Genomic DNA, 17,413 nt, shown 5'->3' on the forward strand with positions numbered 1-17,413 from the left:
TCGTGCTGCAGGCCTCTCGGGGAATCCACGGAGCCAGATCATGGGAGAGCTTCATGCTTTGCCCACTGTGTGTGACTGCTCTGTGATATCAGAGGCTAAAGTCAGTACTGCATGCTTAACAGTTGTCATTGTCTTAATTTAATGCCTTCAAGAGGGGATTTTGATGTGGTGATCACTAAGGGGACTTTGAAGCTCCCATTCTGCTGGCATTTTTTCTGAAAAAGAATGTCCATGCAAGCCATGGACCTTACAGCTTCCCCCCTGTAATCCCAGCAATCTGGGAGGCTGAGACAAGAGGATCCAAAGTTCGAGGTCAGCCTCAGCAACTTAGCAAGACCGTGTCTCAAATTAAAATCTTCAAAAAGGCTGGGGACGTAGCTTAGTGACAAAGTGCCCCTGGGTTCAGTCCCAAGACCCAAAAAAAGAAAGAAAAAGAACGCTCAGTGCTCTTAGTTCAGCCCTGCAGGTAACTCCTTCAGGTTTCAGGTAAAATTGGCCAAAGTGTCCTAAGAGAAGCAAAGGGCAGAGCAGTGCACCTTGGGGCACACAAGAATTTCATCTTGTGATGGTCGTGTGCTCTGCAGTGGCCTTGCAAACAAAATCCAAAACCCACTAGAGCTTTCTTGCACAGGTGCGAGCCGGCTCTAGGAGGGGTCCAGGTGAGGGGCGTTGGACTTTGAACACTCCACAAGCTCTAGTGGGTTTTGGATTTTTTTTGATTTGGGGCCACACTGGGAGTGTTTACAGCAGCGAAATCAACAGACAATACAAAACAGGGAGCCGCCCCACCACCTTCCAGAGAGCCCCTAGTTTCAGCTCCAGCAGCACACCCCTGCTAAAAGCCCACCGAGTTTAGCAATCCATGATGAAAGGTCAAGGAGAAGGCCCATTTTTAATCCAGGGCTACTGTGTGTGCAGCCTCTTCCCTTCCTCCTGATTTCTTTGCAGCCTTGGGCTAGTGAAGTCCAGGAGCTCCCCCTGGGCTTGGGGGTCAGGAGGGAGGGGCTGCAGTCTGATGCCCAACAGGATGTTTACCTGCAGTTGGGAACTTTCCAGGATCCGGAGGTCTGGATTACTAGGCCAGGCATCTGGGGTACCCAGTGTCTGGCTGGGTGCCCTTCTGCCAGCTCTCCTGCCTGGCCCAGGGTCCACATTGCCTGGGGTTTGCAGTGTGCCTCTGTCTGCAGGCTCACCTCCTCAAACAAATGAGGGCCGAGTGGATATCCTGCCCCACAGCCTTCCTGCCGGGTATGCAAAGCCTAGGCAAGCAGCCGCCTCCGCTCCACCAGGCCACCTGGACCCTGAGACTGGAGGTCACACCAGGTGGACCTCAAAGAGCTCCTGTTCTGGTCCTATCCAATGGTGCTATGCCCACTACCTCCCTCCCCACCTCCGTCTGCCCTTCCATAAGACAGAAGTGACAAGGAGGAGGCACTATATTCCCTGCCATTACTCTTAGAATTTTGGGGGACAGCCCTACATTTATTTGGGAAAAATACACTGGTCTTCCTCTTGAGGAAGGAGACCCCAAGGAACAGGGCAACATCACGAAGCGTGGCCACGGAACTCACTGGCTTCTCAGGTCCTGGTCAGGGGTCCGCAGCCTGTGGTGCCTCACACGGATGTGAGTGGGGAAGGCTGGGGCGGGAGTGTGACCGGCGGGTGGTGGTGGTGGGGAAATGCCAAGTCCTGGTGACCCATCTGGAGCTGACACGGTGGGGACACAAGAGGTAAGAACGCAGCACTGAGTCAGAGGGGCTGACGGAGGGGCTTCCGAGAGAGGAGACTCAGTTGACGGGTTTCTTCTCAACTTCCTGTCCTGCAATGTCACCTGCTGCAGCCTGATGGACACTCACCTGGGGAGGATGTGCAGGCACCTGGCAGATAGGACACCTGCCCCTCGGACCCCCAGTCAACTCCCGCCCCACCAAGCCATCACCCGCCTGCCCTCCCATACCTCCGGTGGCTCCTGCCTGCGTTTAACATCACATGAAATGGGTCATGCAAATGTGTCCTCTGGGTCTGGCTTCTCTCACTCAACACTGGGATCAAGACTCCGCCAGTCTGCACAGGGGCACGTTCTTGTGGCCGTAGAGTATTTGGCTGCTCACCTCCTCCACCTGCAAAGGATGTCTGGGAGTCTCTGCTCTTGGCTACCGTGTGTCACACCGCTCTGGCCACCCTTCTGTTGTGCCCAGGCGTGGGACTGACAGACCGGATGCACACGTGTACATCTTGGGTAGATACTGCCCAAGCATTTTCTCTCCTTTTTGGTACCAGGGATGGAACCCATGGGCATTTAACCACGGAGCGACATCCCTTAGCCCTTTCTTATTTTTATTTTTTTATTTTTTGAGACAGGATCTTACTAGGTTGTTTACAGCCTCACTAAATTGCTGAGCTGGCTTCGAACCTGTGATCCTCCTGCCTCGGCCTCCCCAGTTGTTGTGATTACAGATGTGGGTCACCGCGCCAGGTGACAGGAAGGTTGGAAAAACAGAATGAGGTCATTTGGGGAACTGTTAACAGCTGTGAAGTAGCTGAATGATGTGAGAGGGCGTGGCTGGGAGGGGGCGGACCAGCAGTTTTAAGTAGGAAGACCCCAGAAGGCTGTCTGAGGAGGTGACATTGGAGGGGAGATTAGAGAGGAGCCAAGTGCATGAAGACACCCGGAAAACGTTCCAGGCGGGAAGAAAGGCAGGCACAGGGGTCTCGAGGCAGGAAGGAACTTTCTAGAAACCAACAGAAGGCTAGTGGGTAGGGGTGTGGAGAGTAGGGAGAGGGTCATTAGGGCTGGTCAGGCAGCCTCAAAGGTCACCCTAAAAGGCTGAGCTTTATTCTAAGTGCCACAGAAAGCGCTGGCTTCAGCTGCCGCGGGTGCCTCCCACCAACAGGGAGCCCTCAGCACCTGCCGCTCCCCTTTCTGTGTCCTGCTCAGGGTGGGGCGCTGGCCGGGCCCTGGCAATGCAGAGGTTGGGTTCGGGCTGTTTGGAAAGACGAAGGCAGGGTTCAAGATGGTCTGCATCTCTCCACCCACAGGACTTGGAGGCTCCTGGCATAACCTTGCGTGGGCAATTGGAGGCTTGGGTGACGCCCTCCTCCTGACACCCCATGTGAAAAATTGTCCAGAGGAGGGACAATAGGAGCACAGACTTTAAAGGCTTTAGCAATGATGGAAGGGGACCAGGGTGGGGTGAGTACCAACGTGCACCCCGCACTCCTGCATCTGCAGGGTCTAGTGAAGTAGCTCACAGCCCTGTGAGGCTGTGAGCCCTTGATGGAGATGTGCTTAGTAAATGTCAAATACTCAGCAAATGCCAAGGGCTTCCTATAAAAAAAGAATATGAACTCTCCCTAACACCTTTTTATATTGGTTACATTTTTTTAGAGAGGAGAGAATTTTTTAATATTTATTTTTTCAGTGTTCGGTGGACACAACATCTTTATTTTTATGTGGTGCTGAGGATCGAACCCAGCGCCCGGTGCATGCCAGGTGAGCGCGTTACTGCTTGAGCCACATCCGCAGCCCTAATATTGGTTACATTTTGAACTAACAACTTGGATGTATTGGGTAAAATCAGATATATTACAAAGATTCATTTCCACTGTTCCTTTTGACCTCCTTGGTGGGACCGTTAGAAAATATGCAGTGACACCTGTGTACCCTCTGTCCTGGCCAGTGCTGGGTGAGGAGCTGACGGCCACTTTCCATTTATGCCCCAGTGTCAAACCCTATGAGCAGACGGATCCTGCCTTTCCCAGTGTGAAGGCTGGCGTTCAGGGAAGTCGCGCCCCTCCGCCGTGCTCCCTCCTGGGCCCCGGGGTGCTGGCGTGAGGGGCAGCGGCTTTTTATACCAGAGTCTTCTGACCCTTCAGGTAAGGTTTCAAGCCCAGGTACAGAGGTCAAGTTCAGGCTGTTGACCCTGGAGGGCCCACCCCGCCGGGAGACTCTGCTATGGGGGTCAGTGGAGTGTGCTGGAGACACCCCCTCGCTCCCCGGGACCCCCTGACTCCAGGACTGGTGACTTCCCAGCCCCACCTCCCTGACCCCCAGGCTCCACCCCGTCTACACCATCCCTGGTAATTTATAGCCGCTATCAAAGTTAATTAATGCCCTAGTTACCAAGCCATCCCAATATAATTACTGTGTAATTGGATTAGAACTTAGGTAATTCCCAACAAAGTGCCCGTTCTTATGCAGGGAAGTCAGGGATTTTACCAAGTGATGGATGGGGAGTGTTGGGGACGGTCATGGGGGCTGGGAGGCTGAGGTTGGGGGGTCGCAGCTCGCAGCCTTGGGCTCAGAGTGAGGAGAGCAGGTGGGGAGGAGCGGCTTGCCCTCTGAGCCTCGGGCTTGCTCTCCAGCAGGACTGGCGGGGGCCCTCCGGAGTCGCTGGTCCTGCCCCACCTCCCTCCACTTCCACAAGCTTCTGCCTCCAGCTCACAGCTGGCTTCAGCTCCAGGCCACCCAAGACCGTGGTGGCCTGTCCACGTCCTCACCTGAGTCCTGCTCTGTCCTGGCCCAGGAGCAGGGGAGGCCATGTTTCATTTTTCAGGACTCTTCCCCCCACCCACCCCTGCCCCACCCCCTGCTGCTGGAGCTCAGTGATCCCACAGTCATTCAGCAACAGGAAGAAAAGGTCAGCCAGACACCAACACCGGACAGACTCGGGGCAGGAGCAGCCACGGCGTCACCCACACCCTCACGCTGAAGGTGGACAGAATACAGCCCTCTGCTGCCCGGGACGCCTCCAGCCACCTAAACCTTGGCCAGGAGAGCAACTCTGGACTCCACCAAGGTTCAGAGTGGCCAAGAGCCTCAAGCGCTCCCAGAGCAGCCTCACACCCGACCTGACTTGCCAGGCCACCACCCATCTATGTGGCCTCCGGGAGGCCAAAACTTTCTGGAGCCTTGGTCTGCCTCCTTGCTGCAGGGGAGGGTAAGAACACGGTGCCTTTAGAGTTTGTGGCTGTGAACCACAGAAACCAAACACATAGAATCTCCTAGAAAACTCCAGGGGAACTTAAAGGGTCTCCAGAAAGAACTTAAAGGATCTGTCCCAGGCTCCGGAACAGATTCCCAAGGACTATCAGGAACAGAAACGCAAACCAGCCATGACCTCGGGCGGGAAGTGCCCACTCCCATCGAGGACACACTGGTGGGCACGCGTCTCTTGCCTGGGCTCCCCTCCCATGGCCACAGCCCCCCTGGGTGGCTCCCCTACGGATCCCTCTCCTGCTATACAGCCTCTCCCACCCTCTGCCCCTCAGGCGGGGTGGTGACAGTCCCTCCTGTAGACAGCCTCAGTGACCGCAGCACCTCGTGTTCCTTGGCCCCACTCTTGCACTGAGAAGCTGTCCTCACTAAGTGGTCCCCCTACCGCCCCATTTCCTGCAGGAGCCCCAAACCATGGGGGTCTCAGCCAGGCTGCCATGACACCATCTCCACCCACCCGTCTGTCCCCCTTCACCCCCCAGGGATCCAAAGTCCCTGGGGGATGTCGGGTGGGTCAGTTCAAGTCTCAGCTCACCTCCCAACCGTCACCAGGTGGACCCCTGTCACCAGGGGAAAGATGTGTCCTGCTTAGCATCTGGCTCTGAGTTCCTGGAATTGCCCTTTCCTTAAGGCTGGACACAATAAGGACAGGTCAGGGCCACCAGGATGGGCAGGGGATGTGGAGCATTAGAGAACTTCCCGCTGAGCCCTCTGCAGCTGTGGGCAGCAGGTGTGAAGTGCCCGGTCAGTGCCTGTGCACAGTAGTGACCACAATGACTGACAGCAGTTCCCGTGGCCCCCGGCTGCCCTCAGGGCCACAGATACCCTCCAACCTGCCTTGTCCCTTGAAGCAGGCTAAGCGAGTCTCTGCTCCTTGTGCCCTGAGATCCCCGTGTGCTGGAGACGGCTCACTTTGCGGCCTCTTCCCTGCATGCCGGTGGTCTGGCGCATGCGAGGAACACGGGGCCTGCCTGGGTACCGCGTCCACCCTTGGGCTCGGTGCGGCCATTTCCAAGGTACCTCCATTGTGGTCATTGCACAGCATTGACTACGCAGCTTCTGTGTCGGGCTCTGTCCTGGGTGCTGGAATGCAGCACAGAGGCCCAACGTGCGGAATAGCAGATGTGGAATGCGTGGTCACAGGACGAGGACCGACCTGGAGTGACGTCTACACTCTGACCTGAGGGGTGACAGTAACTCAGATATCTGCTGACCGTCAGGGCTGGAGAGGTTCAGAGGATGGAGCACTCCCCGTGGACTTCCTGGAGGAGGTTGAGTTTGGAAAGGTGACATAAAGAGACTGAGGCAGGAGGATTCCACCTGGTGCTGCCTGAGCATCTCCACCCAAGCGCTCCCTGTGTGGCCCCGGAGCGCCATCTGGGCAGGAGCCCTGGTCACTGAGGCTGGCTGAGGGCAGGCGTCCCCAGACTCCAGCAGGGCCCACCTGGAACACACCCAGTTTGGTGGGCGTCCTCTTCCTGGGTGTCACCGGCACCTTCAGACCTCATGTCCTTCCCGGGGCAGCTCTGCCCAGAATGTCCGAGGCGTGGCCAGCCCTCACTTTCAACCAGTCTATAGTGGCTTTCTGGTCTGCTCGGGTTATTTTCTCTCTAAAAATAATCTGGTTGGAAACTGTGCTATTTCCGCGTGGGACTCCATGAGTCGTGCCGTTGTTATATTTAGAAGAGGCACATCAGGGTCCCTCCTTTCTCCTGTCAGGCCCTGGAAGCAGAGCCCAGGCAGGGATGGGGGCATAGGATTTACCAGGGAGCACTTCCCCAGAAATTCTCACAGCAGGAAGCAGAGCGGGACGGGGAAGAGGGCAGGCCCAGCCAAGCTGTCCCCTGTGGGTAAGTCACAGGAGCCTGCACTGAGAGGAGCAGGCAGGGTGGGCCCTGTCCCAGCTTCCTGGCTTGGGTGGGGGGCAGCTCTGGCGCCCCCTGGGGACATCTCCAGCCCTGGGAGGGACCCGACATCTCTCCCGGATCTCTTCACCACACCAGGCCCCCTTTAATATTTTCTTCCCGTGCGACTGAGAGAAAGAAGGAGGGAAAGAAGACCCTCGCTCCACCTGAATCACACAGAATGTGTCAGAAGGAAAATACGGATCAGGAAATATGAGTCACCGGGACTGCCCCGAGTGTCCCCCAAACCCCCCCCCCACTCGGTTGCCCCAGGTCTCTCCCTCTGCTGCAGGGACTGGTGGGAGGGCCAAAGGGGAGAGCCAGGCCTGGTCTGTCCTATTCTGTGACGACGGAGATGTCACCCGACTCAGGGAGGTAAACTGTCCCCGGCCCTGCGATGGGAGAATGGAGGACGCTGTCCTGGCCGAACAGAGCAAAGCTCAGGGAGAGCACAGATGGACATGCTGCACGGCAGGCCACAGGACAGGGCAGGCCCTGCCCCAGGCTGGCCCCCGGACTGCCTGCAGCCCAACACCCCCCACCCCAGGAGGCAGTCAGAGGAGGACTCTGAGGTCGAGGCCGGGTGCTGAAGGACGCAGCGACCTGGCTGGGCCCTGGCTTCAGAGTCACTTTTGGGAGGCCCTCTGCGAGGGACAGGGGCTGGAGAAGTGGGGACGCCGGGGACACTCTAGGCCACACCACGGCCCTCGGCCTCACCCACAGGCGCATCTGTCCCCCTGTGAGGGGTTGCCAAGCCCAGCCCCGGGCAGGCAGAGGTGTCCCACAGGGGTCGAAGGACAGGCCTGAGGTCACAGTGGACAGAGCCACCCACTGTGCACAGTGGTGTGTAAGGCACAGCCCCCACTCTGCCTGCAGAGTGACAGCGAGGAGCGTCACACCTCCCGGGGCCTCAGAGTCCTCAACTGAACCAGGGAATAAACCCCCATTGTTTTCACTGTGAGGATAGCACTGTGTGCTCGAGCAAGACCTTTCACACTCACATGCACACGCACACGCACACGCACACACACAGTCTCAGAGCTTCATTTGCTCAACATTTGACATCCAGCAACATCATTCCAACAAAGGACTCTTGTCCCATCTTACAGATGAGGGAAACTGAGGCCCAGAACTCCAAGGTCCCCTCGTTAATAAGTGACACAGACTAGACACAGAGTCAGGCCTTCAGACACTAAATTCCCATGCTCTCCGCTAAGCCACAGGAAACAGGAATTAATGAGGCTGATGTCTTGGAGGCAATGAAACAATATCATAAATAACCTTGGAGGCCTTGGGCTTTCTTTTTTTAAATAATTGTTCTAGCTAAGTCGGAGGCATGCAGAACAAGCTGTTTTGCAACCTGCTTTTTTTTTTAATATCTTGTGAACATTTCCTCATGTCGTTAAATATTCTTTTACTAGGCCATCATTTTTAATGGCTGTATGGTATTCCATCACATGGATGCCCCATAATTTATTTAACCAATCTCTGTGTCAGACCTTTAAGCTATTTCCAGGGTTTCGCTCCCATAAACAAGGGTATGATCAGCATCCTTGGACATAAATCGTCGCACCCATTTCAAATTGCATCCTGGGGGTTGAAAGGATGCCTTCTTTTAAAAACAGATTTTGATGTCTATGACCATGTTTCCCGAGGTTGTTCATTTTCTTTCTCTTGTCCTTAACGATGATAATTCTCAAAAAACTTAAAACCCAATTTTTTTTTAATTGGACCATATTCCCCAGTCAGCAGGTCATCAGTTGTGTGGCTTTGTCTAGTCAGTCACCTCCCTCTCTGGCCCTCTGTAAATTTGTGTATCAAGTGAGGAGTTAGCCAAGGTTATCCCCAACCCGCTCAGGAGCCCCCGGGTGCTTGGGCTGTGGCAGCTCAGTGGAGAGAGACAGCCCGGGGGGTTTCCTGGAGGAGGTGGTGCCGGGACCTTGAGAGACACACAGGGGTTGGGAAGAGGCACAGAGGGGAGAGGGGGTCGGGGATCCCAGCACCCCCTGCCGTGCTGAGCTTGGGTGGAGGCTAGAGAAGCACAGGGCGGGGAAATCATGACGTGGGAAACACTGGGTGACGGGGCGGGAAGGGGGGTGTCAGGAAGTTTCCCAGAAAAAGTGAAATGTGTGAATTCGTGCAAATGGCTCAGGGGTGGAGGGATGAAGTGGGCGGGAGGATGAGGGGGAGTCCCAGGCAGAGGGAACAGCGCATGAGAGGCCCGTGACAGGGAAGAGGCTGGAACCCTTGGGGACCTCCACGGCCAGGGCAGCTGGTACAAGGCTGCAAGGGGCAGAGACCTGGAGAGGCCGGGAGGGCCACACAGGCAGGTCGCTCCCAGGATGAGAGGTGGCCTGGAGCACTGTGACAGGGACGGTGCCCCGTCCAGAGGTGCCCCGAGCAGAGAAGGGGTGGGAGGAAATGGATGGGGAGAGGAAGGCAGGATTTGCTCCTGGGATGCCTGCTCACTCAGGTGGGCAGCACAGGTGCCCGCTGCTGGGTGCCCAGTGAAGGGGCCCCTCCTGCTTCCTGGGAGCAGCCTGGCATGTGGGCTGGGGACGGGAGGCTGCCGTGAAGGGGGTCCGCCCTCAGTTTATTCATCAGCTTGTGGCAGGGGTAGGAGGTGGGGACAGGCTGGGCCCCCCAGTATGGTGGCCTGGCAGGCTGCTACCTGTCAGTGACCCGTCATGGACAATGCAAGGCAGCAACACGCACGTCACAATGCTCGCTGTTTCTGTTGGCACGGGCAGAGGTGGCTTTTGGAAAACTGGCACAGGGAAGACAGGTGACTTTCTAGCCTGGCCCAAGTTAAAAAAGTCGATTTTCTACCCACATCTGCCGAGTTCTGACCCCAAAGAGGACATCTGGGGACCATATACCACACCTGGAGCGACACTTCCACCCAAGTCCTTGACCCTGGCCGCCACACTGGAAGGGGCAGGCACCCCACTGCAGAGGGGCTGGAGGCTGGAGGGGGCCACTTCCCAGATCACCACCCGCTAGCGGGGGAGGAAGCCGGCTCCACCCAAGTCCCCCAGCCGCCCAGACCAGGACCCCTGAGGTTAAGCCCAGATGCTGGTGGGCTTGGAAAAGACCCGCATCCCAGGAGCGGGTGACAGCACCCGTCGGTTCCAGGGCTCACAGGCCAGACTGGGAACTGGCAGGCGGGACCCCCACTCTCCGGCTCCTTCTCTGACCTCGGCCCACTGGCCACCGGCCCCGGCTGGCTGGGTCTGCCCGTTGGTCCATCGGGCTGCAAAATGCTTTTGCTCACAAAACAACGTGAGGATCACGCAGGGAGCCAGGTTCCAACGAAAACAAAAGCGGGGTCCACACGGCGCTCGCCGCTGCCAGCGTCATTATTAATGTCATTAATAACGACGCGGGCCATGAATCCCGCGTCTGCTGCATCACGTGCTCAATAGAGGGTGACTGCTCATTTCCCCTCACACTTGTCTGTCGCTCCGGGCTCCTCGAGACCCTTCCCATCCATCATCCTTTAATCACCCGCTGCCCGCCCATGGGAGGGGGGGTTCCGGGGAAGCCCTGCAGGAGCCAGGCCCAGGACTAGTTGGTGACACACCCTCCCATACCCTGTATCAACAGAAGGAGTCCTGAGGCCCAGGGAGGGTGGGACTCACCCAGAGTCACCCAGCCAGCAAGAGGAGGAGCCGGGACTTGGGTCCAGACTGCAGACTCCAAATACAATCCCCCAATCTCCCTCTAGCAACAGGGTGCTGCACCCCACCCAGGAGAATCAGCACCTGCAGCCTCGTGCTCTTGGAGACCAAGGTGACGCTGCTGTGACCTTGGGCCCCAAGGTGGAGAAGCCGATGGAGCGGCACGTCCTTCCCAGCCCCTGGGCGGGTGCTCATCTCTGCTGTTTCCTGCCTGCTTCTCTTTTGCCATCGATCATCTCTGTGTTTCCTACCTGCTTCTCCTTCGCCGTCGGGAGGCCCAGGATACGGTGGGAAGGGAGAGAGCTGAGACCCAGCTCCCGACTCCTAGCCGATTCCTCAGACTCTTATTGAGGGATTCTGCCTCCCTTCACCTGCCTCTCAGGGGTCTGGAGACCTCACGCCCCCAGGGAAGGGGCACCCTCAAAGGAATTCCCAATTGAGTGTGGGATGGGACCCAATGGGAAGCTGGCCCTGCCCCACGTCCCTCCTCTGCCTGCCCAGAAGCTGCTATCTCAGGTGGAGGGGGGCGGCTATGGGTGGCCCCTCTTCCCAGGCTCCAGCCTCCTGGGGAGTCAGCCCCATAGATGTGCATGTCCCCCTGAAGCAAGAGGGACTCCAAAGGGCAAGATTCGGGCAGTGGAGTCCGTCCTCAGGCGGGGCAGGCTTCTCCCCACCGTGGCCTTCCTGCCAGGTCCCAGCCTCGGGGACCGCCGTTCCCAGTTATGTCACCCACTCCCTCCGTTCCTGAGCTCATCTGTTGGTTCCCCTCTCTGGATCCACGCCCCCCCCAGACATCCACCCCCCCCAACCCTCCTCCACAGGCTGGCCGTGCTGGAACCCCAGGTCTTCCCAGGGGCCCAAGTCGGAACTCCTGGGCCTACGTTCAAGGTCTTTGTGACCAGAGACCAGACCCTAATCCCAGCCGCTGCCGCCACGTCAGCCTGCAGCAGAGGGGACCCTGGCTCTTCTCCAAACAGCTCCACCCACCTGCCTCAGCACCGGGGCCTCCTGCCCTGCCTGGCAGGCTCCACCTCCACGCCCCCAGGTGTCCCCAAGCCCCTGAAATGTCACGGCTCCCAGACAGGCCATCCCTGTGAACCAAGGCCAGGGCTGCTGATGGTCCCTCTGCTGGCTCCCCCCGTCAGCCTGGGCCTCCCTGGATGTGTGTGCCACACACACACACACACACACACACACCCGTGGACTGAGGTTCTCTGCTGTCAGCAGGCGGGATCTGCACCTGCCGGCCAAGGAAGGGGTCACAGCTCTTACTGGCGGGCCATCTGTCAGTGGCGCAGCAGGCCCCAGTAGCCCCCCACCACCTTCTTTCTGGGTTCTTGTCTTATGAACTCAAAGAATGAAACCCACGGATGAGGGTGGGTGGGCGTGGGAGTGGGGGCTATTGCGTGTGCCCAGGACAGGACTCTCGCAGGTGAGAGGGGCCCGACAGGCTTGCCGCGCGAGTGTGCTGGTCCAGGGGTTCTGAGGCTCTCGGGGCAGCGCTGGCCGTCCACATGTACGTAATCAGGGTTTGGGAAAGCACCAGAGCGACCCCACTCAGGTGGACCCCACTTCCATTTCCCTCAGGAAACGGGGGTCCAGGTAGGGGACTGGGAATGATCAGGGACCCCACGTTGCAGCACTGTGTGAAGCAGGCGTCTGCAGGGCCAGGCCAGGCCACCACATGGTGACAAGCCTGTGTGCCCTGGCTGGTGTTGGCCCTAGCTCCACAGGCCTCAGGCCCGCACTGGCATGACAGACCCCCACAGACCTTGCTGTGGACACTCCACCCCCACCCCCCTGCCGGGCCACGGCTCCACAGTTCCACCCCCACTTCTAGGTGGAAATTAGTGAGCTGCCTGTGAGACCTGGCAGTTGGGCAACATGTCACCAGGCTAGCAGCTCCTTGACAGAGAAGAAATTGTATCCAATGGTGTCATCAAAGAACTTGCCAAAAGGAACCAACGCCAAAGGGATTGAAGTGTTGTATCAGAATGGCCCAAACCCAGCAATGCCACTCCTAGGTGTACATCTGACAGAAATGCATACAAACAATCTCCAAAATACAGGTACTAGAATATTCTGAGCACTGCTATTTATGTAGCTAAAAGCTAGAAACATGTCCCATGTGGATGGCCTGAGTGGGTAAAGTGTGAAATAGTATGCAGCACTGAAAACAAGCAAACTACTGCTACCCTGTCACACACAAATCTCACACACACCGTGTTGGGCAAAAGAGAATGAGTTCTTATGAAAACAGAAGAGAGAATAATAGAGCAGAGGAAGGGGATCAGGGCAGGGCAGGACTGGGGTTACAGCTCAGTGGCTTCCTTAGCATGAAGGAGGCACTGGCTTCAATCCTTAGCACCACATAAAAATAGACGACTAAAATACAGGTATAAGACGAAGAGGGAGGGAGCAGGGGAGGGCCTTGGGAAATGGTGGGGGACAAAATCTACCAAATTATGCTATGTCCATGTACGAATAGGCCATAGCCAATCCCACTATGATAATGCACTAATTGATAATAATAATAATAGGGAAAATTACTAGAGCAGAGCAAGCAGATGAGTGGGAGGGAGGAGAAGAGGGCAAGGAGGTCCTGGGGAAGGAGCCTGATCACGTGGGTATGCTCCTGTATGATTGGGCAAATGAATCCCACTTTTACGTATAATTCACCAATCAGTAAAGGAAACGTGAGTACTGGAGGGGAGATCCGGCGTGATCCCAACTGCACAGAGTTGAAATCAGACTGCACTGGGCTAAGGGCAGGTGGCAGCTTCCTTTATGGGGACAGAAATGCCCCGGGGGGCAGCAGGGCCTCAGCCGGGGGGTCTTGAAGAGCTGGACTGGGTGCCCGGTGTGATATCGGGCAAATCATCTGACTTCTGAGATTCTCAGTGTGTTACAGGGTCCAGTGCTGCCCTCCTCCGCTGTCCAGAGGCTGTGTGAGAAGGCCCTGGGGGCAAAAGTGTCCCAAGCTGAGGAGGTTCCGGGACAAATTCCACCTCTGCCAACACACAAACCAGCGTCCCTCGAAATGGTTCCCTCTAGGCAGGTGGCGGGGGCCGTCTGGGCCCCCATGGGCAGATAACCCGGCAAATGGCCGAGGGCGGAGAAGGCCTTCTGAAAGGTGGGGAAACCGAGTCACAGAGTGACAACACGTGACCCAGATTCCCAGAGGTCAATGGGCGCTGCACCTCCTGGTGTCCCCTCCTCTCCCCGTGTCACCTAGCTGGTGTCATGGCCGGGCCATGGTGGGGGAAAGTGGACACACACCTTCCCCCTCCCCACTGCCTCTCCACCCCCAGGAGGAGGCGTCTGGGTGCCTGGTGACAGACAGGCTCCGGGGTGGAAGGCTGAGGTCGAACTCCAGCAATGCCATTCCCAGCTCTGCGCCTTCGGGCAGGTCACACCGACTGGATGTGTCCGTTTTCTCAGCAACAGAAAGAGACCAACCGCGTCTAGGAGGATGGTTTTGAAAGTGCCCTGTGCATACCTGGCCCCTGACGACCATTCCGGTCTGGCCCTTACCTCTCCTTTGACATTCATTGATTTTATTGAAGGGTCATCTTTGTCCAGTCGAGGACGTCCATTTTAAGTGGACAGCTCCGGGGTTGAGTCAAGGTCAAGATCACCAACATTTCCCTTGACCTCCAAAGTTCCTTGTGCCCCCTGGCAGTCCTCCAACCTTGGCCGTGTGTGACCACGGATCTGCTTTCTGTCACCATAGATTTGCTCCTGCCTGCTAAGGTTCGGAGGCGAGGTGTCCCCCAAAAGCTCACAGGTGAGACAATGCAAGAAGGTTCAGAGGAGGAATGTCTGGGTGGTGAGAGTCTTAACCCGGTCAGTGAATCAACCCTGATCGGGATTGACTGAGGGGTCATTGAAGGCAGGGGGTGTGGCTGGGGGAGGTGGGCACTGGGGCGTGGCTTTGGGGTCTACATTTGTCTCTGGAGAGTGGAGTCTCTCTCTGCTCTCTGATCACCATGTGAGCTGCTTCTCTTCACCACACTCTTCTGCCATGATGTCCTGCCTCACCTCCAGCCCCGAGGAATGCAGCCGGCTGCCTAGGGACTGAGACCTCTGAAACCGCGAGCCTCCAAATAAACTTTTCCTCCTTAAGATGGTTCTGGCCTGATCTTTTAGTCACAGGACTAAAACCGGCCTATTGTGGAGATTCCTAGAAATGGCACTCCACATTTTAGGTTCCCCCACGTTGTTCTGCGTAGCCACAGCTCCTTCACACAGCTGAGTAGCACTCCATGAATGCTGGCCACCTATTCTCCTGTTGTTTCCGGTTTCAGTAACTAGGAATAAAATCCATATAAAAACTCACATGCGGGGCTGGGGTGTGGCTCAGTGGTGGAGCGCCTGCCTGGCATGTGTGAGGCACTGGGTTCGATTCTCGGCACCGCATATAAATAAATAAAATAAAGGTCCATTGACAGCTAACAACATATTTAAAAAAAAACTCACATGCATATTTTTAGGAACTTGTTCTGTTTTGTTTTTGCATTTTACCTCCTGGGAAAATATCTAGAAATAGGATTATGAAAACTGTCTTACTGCTTTCTAAAATATTTGCACTCTTTCCCGGCCTCATCAGCACCGTCAGAGAGTCCCTGTGACCCTCCCAGCATTTGTTGTTGTTTCAATGTTAGTCATTTTAATAAGTGTATATTGGCATTTCGTTGTAGTTTAATTTGTATTCCCCCAGTAACAAATGATGTTGAACATCTTTTACCTATATATTTGACATCTGTGTCTCTTCCCTAGTACACGTTCAAATATTTTTTTTAAAACTGGGCTGTTTGCTTTCTTATTATTCATTTGCTAAGTTTCTTTGTATGTTCTATTTTTGAGTTCTTTGATCATTTACAATTGCTTTCTCCAAATCTATTGCTCTCTTTTCACTTTCTTACTAGTCTTTGCAAGACCAAAAGTTTGAATTTTTCATGCATTACAATTTATCCAACTTTTTTTACTGTTTTTTTTTAAAATGCTCAGTCTAACAAGTGGTTGCTTAACCTAAGGTCACAAATATTTTCTCTTGTTTTTTAATAGTTTTACATATTACACTTAAGTCAATGATGCATTTGGAAAAAATTAGTACATGTATGGTGTGAGATAGGAGCTGAAGTTCTCCAGGTGCAGTGGCATAGCCCTATAATTCCAGCCTCAGCAATTTAACAAGGCCCTGCCTCCAAATAAAAAATAAAAAAGGCTGGAGATGTGGCTCAGTGGTAAAGTGCCCCTGGGTTAAATCTCCAGTAACAAAAAAAGGAGTCAAAATTCACTTTCTTGCTGATGCGTAACCAATTGTTCCAGCAAATTTGTTGAAAAGATTACCTTTCCTCCCTCAATTCCCTGGCACCTTTGTCAAAAATTAATTGGCCACGTATATGCAGATCTATTTCTGATCTCACTATTCTATTTAATCTCACTATTCTGTTTAATTTAGCTATATGTCTTGGTTATGGTAGCTTTTGACAAGTCTTGAAAATAGTAGTGTGAATTATCCAACTTTGTTCTGTTTTCAGAATCATTCTGGCGGTTCTAATTTCTTTGGATTTGCGTATATATTTGAGAACCCACTTGTCAATATTTGCAAGAAAGTATACTGGAATTTTTATTAGGACTGCATTAAAGCTATAGATCATATAGGGAGAATTAGTCTCTTAACATTGAGTCCTCTGATCTATGTACATATTATATCTCTCCATTTATTTAGGTCTGCTTTGATTTCTTTCATTCACTTTATAGATATCAGCACAGAAATTTTGCATATATTTTGATAGATCAATCTATAAGTATTTCATGTGTTTTTATATTGTTGTGCATGGATTGTTTTTTAATTAGAATTTTCACTCATTCATCAGAAGTACATAGAAATATAATTGAATTTTGAGTATTGATATTTTATCCTGCAACTTTGCTAAATTCATATGTAACTTCTGAAAGCTTTTTGGTACACTGTTGGGATTTTATGTGTAGACAATTATTCTATCCACAAATAGAGACAGTTTTATGTATCTTCTTTCCTCTCCTGGTACCATTATTTCATTTTCTTGTCTTGTTGAACTGGCCACATCTTCAAATGCAATATCAACTAGAAATCGTGTGAGTGGATATTCTTGGTTGTGCTGATCTTACAGGGATAGCATTAAGCCTGTCATCATTAATTATTATAACAACACCTTGTCAGATGGAGGAAGTTCTTTTCTATTCCTGGTTTGCTAAGATCATCTCCCAGGAATGTGCTAAGTTTTGTCAAAGATCTTTTCTGTATCTTTTGAAATGGCTGTTTTGTTGTTGTGGTTGTTTTTTTCAAGTTTTGCCTCTTGGTATGTTGAATTAAATTGACTGATTTTTAAGTGTTGAACTAATTTCATCTGTCATGATGTAGTAGTAACTGTTTAACACATTTTTGTAATTCAACTTGATAAAAATTATGTTAAGAATTCTTACATTTGTGTTCAATAGGGAATTGGTCTAAAGTTTTCTTACTCAAATTCATTTATCTCTTTTAGTATAAGGATGATACCGTGGAATGAGTTGGGAATATTTCCATATCCACGTCAAGCAATTTTTTTGTTGAATGCTGGACATTGTAAGTTTCATATTTGTGTTCGTCAACTTTCTGTCATGATAACAAAATACCTGAGCTGAATCAACTTATAAGGAGGAAAGGTTTGTTTGGGCTTGTGGTTTCAGAGGTTTCCCTCCACGGTCACTTGGCCCTGTTGACTTTGGGCCTGTGGCCAGGCACCACAGCATGGCGGGAGCACGTGATGGAGGAAGTTCCTAGTTTCATGGAAGCTAGAAAGAGA

The sequence above is a fragment of the Ictidomys tridecemlineatus genome, chromosome 1 (genome assembly GCF_052094955.1).
Source record: "Ictidomys tridecemlineatus isolate mIctTri1 chromosome 1, mIctTri1.hap1, whole genome shotgun sequence".
Classification (NCBI taxonomy): domain Eukaryota; kingdom Metazoa; phylum Chordata; class Mammalia; order Rodentia; family Sciuridae; genus Ictidomys; species Ictidomys tridecemlineatus.